Source organism: Lontra canadensis, unplaced genomic scaffold (genome assembly GCF_010015895.1).
Source record: "Lontra canadensis isolate GAN:19392208 unplaced genomic scaffold, GSC_riverotter_1.0 scaffold106, whole genome shotgun sequence".
In the NCBI taxonomy this organism is placed as follows: Eukaryota; Metazoa; Chordata; class Mammalia; order Carnivora; family Mustelidae; genus Lontra; species Lontra canadensis.
This window is the reverse complement of record NW_022631100.1, coordinates 4,837,304-4,841,621: the sequence shown is the minus strand read 5'-3', so window position 1 is coordinate 4,841,621 and position 4,318 is coordinate 4,837,304. Positions and strand designations below refer to the sequence as shown.

The 4,318-nt window shown below is 41.8% G+C and overlaps 1 pseudogene; it reads left to right on the top strand.

Moving 5' to 3' along the window:
* Positions 1–2,347: 2,347 nt before the first annotated feature.
* LOC116855808 lies at positions 2,348–2,712 on the top strand (annotated as a pseudogene).
* The last annotated feature ends 1,606 nt before the right edge of the window (positions 2,713–4,318 follow it).

The following is a 4,318-nucleotide window of genomic DNA, read 5'->3' as shown; positions in this document are numbered from 1 at the left end:
TCAATAATTAATAGTAGTAGTAGTACTAGTAGTAGCGGCAGCAGCAGTAATGACAAGGGGCGCCTGATGGTGCAGTCAGTTAAGTGCTGGACTTGGTTTCCACTCAGGTCATGATCTCAGGATCATGAGATCGAGCCCCAGGTTGGGCTCAGTGGGGAGCCTGTTCAGATTCTCTCTCCCTCTCCCTCTGCCCATCCCATTCATGTTCTCTCTCTCTCTCTCTGTCTCTCTAAAATAAAGAAATAAATTAAAAAAATAATAGTAAGAAAATAAGAATACACTATAGCACAGTGGTTTAAATGGTATGAGTACATTCAGGGCTGTGTTTGCTATTTCAGGACACTCAGATCTCAGAATTGATCAAATGGCCAGCCTGCCGATCTCCAATGGCAGTTTTAATGAGATTCTATTTAAGAAAATCCTTTAGAAGTATCTTATTTACTTGAAGAATAATTTAGTGTTGCAGATTTTTTTTTTTTTAAAGCAGATAAATTAAACACAGATTGAATGCACTATTGTGGGAGAGTAGATACGGTGACTCTGTTCTTCCGGCAATTGTTTTGATTAAAATGACTTGGCAAAGTTGTGCTTGCAGAGAGTAGCTGGAAAAATTCAGCCTTCTGTCGGCACAAGGGTAAACATGAGCACGGAATCTCACTGTGCTGCTTGGAAGATGACTCCAGCAATTTCATTATTTTTTAAGCTTATGATTTTAAGAAAACAATCATGTGGAGATTTTGAGGAATACTGAGTATATACCAGAAAAAAGTCCCACAATGAGCCATCCTGGGATTCTGGTTTGAGAAGCACAGACTTCACAGGGTTTCCTCGTGTCCCAGTTTTCTGCACGATGCCCGGACCCCTAGCTCCACTGAAATAGAGGAGAAAAGACTTCTGTCATGACACCCTGAATCTCAACCTCCTTTCCTGGGGTACGTAGAGACACTGAGGTTTATCCTCTGTTATGGGAATGGGGATGAGAAATGCGTGAGTCAGCTGGGAGCTGGGAGGTGAGAGCTGGCGGCGTCAGAGCGCTCCGTGGGCCCATCTGCCGGATCCAAATGTCAAAGGAGGCTTTGCGTGCTCTGCAGCTGCAAGGCGAGAAGGGCACCTTCACTCTCCACTCCCACGGCCAAGAGCGCATGGATTTTTGACTTGAAGAGGCAGTGAAGGGGCATCTGAACTTTATTATATATAAATATAGGTATAAATAAATATAAATGTAAATAAATATATTTATTGCGGAGCTAACTGGGGAAATTTAAGCACAGTCTGAGCACTAGATTGTATTCTGGAATCGTGTTAGTTGGGATAATGGTTTTGGTATTTTAATCATGTTAAAAAAATGGCAGGAGGATGGGTAGGCAGATGAAACCAGCTTGGCAAATGTTAGCAAGCCGGGTGATGAGTACATAGGGATTCAGGGTTGTTTCCCCCCATCCCCTCTCTACTTTGTTTTGTGCCAGATTTTCCATTGTGAAGATTTTTTTTTTTTTTTTAAAGCAGGAAAAAATGATCTTTCAATTTGAAAAAGTTGGGAACCACTCTCATAGAAACGATGCAAATAACTAATCCATATTCAGTGACAGAAAGCTGATTATCCCTGATTTGACAACTTGGTGTGATTCCATTGAAATAAAACCAAAATAAGGAGTCATAAATCATGATTTCTAGTATAAACCGGACCACTTGCTTTAATCCTCCTGAGCCTCTGATGATTCCACCTCCATGAAGACAGAATAACTTCCCACTTATTTAAATTAAACAGACATTTATAAAGCCTATAACATTAAAGAAGATAACTCACATTAAAATTATGTAAAATACAAAATGCTATATTAAAGGATGTGACTGTTATTGTAGTAGTTATTTTCATCAACACCATTATCATTATTCAAATATGTTTAGTTATAGCAGAGTGACAATGAGTAGTTCCAGAATATTTCCCATTGAAGTTAAGCCTGTGTAAATGGGCCTGGGTGTTTAACAGAGAGGATGTGATCAAATAGAACAGAAGAGGGTTGGATTCTCCTCTCCTGGTTTGAGATACCTAGATATATAAGTAAGTCTCTTGGGCCTCTTGGATTCAGGCATCCATCCATCCATCCATCCATCCATCCACCCACCCAACAAACACATGTCAGGTACTTCCTACTATGTGCTTGGCTGGATGCTAAGGATGAAAAGGAGATCAAAGTTGAGTAGGAGAGACAGACACCTAAGAAGATGATTAGGCCAGCAGGTCTGGACAGTGAGCACCGTGTGTGCAGGGATGGGGGCTTGAGCTGGGGCCACTCGCTCGGTCCAGCGGAGGGGCTGCTCTTGGTGCCCCTGCACCCGGTATGGCATGGACCGCGCATACTCCAGCTCCAGGTTCCAGTCAGACCTGGACTTGTGTCCAGATTGTGGCTCCTTCCTGCCACTACCCGGGGCACGGTCACCTGTGTTTTCTGTGGCTTCCGTATCCCCGTGCAAGACTTCGAGGGGAAGGTCGTGAATACCTGTGTCCTGTTCAACAAACTGGGGACAGCCGTGCCTGTGTCAGTGGAGGAAGGGTTCGAGTTCCAGGGACCCGTGGTTGAGAGGTGCTACTCTCAATGTGCTCACGAAGGAATGGCCTAGCACACCAGACAGATGTGCTCTGCTAGTGAGGGGCACATGATCTTCAATACCTGTACCAATTGCAGGTTCCAGAAGAAGGAAGACTCTTGATTTTTTTTTTTTTTTTTTCTGGGGAACTCAACAATTCTCATCTTCTCTCTTGGATGGTGACGGATTTGGGTTCTTAGAGCCTTTGTCCATCCTAGTTGCAATGTTTTGCTCCCATAGAAGGAGATTATCATGTGGGGATTATCATTGTTTCTAAAGTACACCTACTCGAGTTGAGTTTCCTATCAAAGTTATATTTTTCTATAGGAGCCAGACATATATGTTTTATTTATAATCTGTCTTGTTCCGAAAGGAATTTAAATGAAGTCACAGAGATATATTTGTTCTTTCAATAAGTATATCAGCTATAAAAATATATATATAAATTAGTATATGAGAAGGAAAAAGAAAAAAAAGATAAAAAATGGAGGCAGGAATGAGACTAATAGAAAAAGTAATAATTATAAGTATTCTACCACTAAATCTATTTGGTTCTTGAGTTTAGGGAAACAAAATGTAGGAATCTGGATAGTGGGAGATTGAACAAATAATTTAACCAGATCTCTTTGTCTTGAGCTTGGACAACGAGAACTCTGATACTAAGGGATTACCACTGAGACTGTGGTCACTACAGTTGAACATTTTGGAAATTTTTTTTAAAAGATTTTATTTATTCTTTTGAGAGAGAGAGAGTGAAAGAGAGAATGAGAGGGGAGAAGGGTAGAGGGAGAAGCAGACTCTCCATGGAGCTGGGAGCCCAATGTGGGGACTCGATTCTGGGACTCTGGGATCATGACCTGAGCCTAAGGCTGTTGCTTAACCAACTGAGCCACCCAGGTGCCCGTAAATTGTTTTTTGTTTTTTGTGTTTTTTTCTATTGATATAAATGTAATATATATTCATTATAATAGATTCATATATAGGAAAGTGGGGAGAAAAAGAGTAAAAATTACAAGGAATCCCACTTCAGAGACATACTTGTTTGTTTGTTTTAATAGGTTTTACTATACATGCCGAGATGTGTCTTGCTTTTTATCAGTTCGACCAAAAACTTAAAAGGGAAACACTTTTAGTGTGGGCACAATAAACATACTCAGATTAAAAAAAAAAAAAAGAAGATGATTATAACAGAATATGGCATCACAGGAATATGGGATGGAGAAACCCAACTCAGCTTTGAAAGGGGAAGAGGAAATATTAGATAGGTTTCTGGAAGCTATGTTGGTCACTTAGAAAGGGGGAGGGGGGAACATTCCAGTAGAGGGATAAGGCGACCAGAGACAAGGAAGACATACCTTAGGAAAACCCAGAGTGACAGCTGTGCTGTTTTTTTGCCAGAGGCAGGAGGATCCAAAGTTGAAAGTACCTGTCAGAGCTGAGACACAGTAAGATAACAGAAGCCAGAAGCCAGACCAAAGGTTGGGCTGGCCCCGGAGAGAGCAATCCTGAAGGATTGAGCGATAACACTGCAGTGGCAAGCGGGAGTCTATTAAGGGTTGGAAGTGGTGGGAGGGAGCTGCTGGGCATTTCCGTGCATTCTGGCTCAGTTCTATTTAAAGGGCTCTCAGGGTACCACAGCTTAAGCTGAGGCAGCTGAGGGTACTGCTCAGGTGTAAGCTGCTGGCCTGAGGGTGGTGTAAAGGACAGCAAGCTTTAATTAGAGATGCCA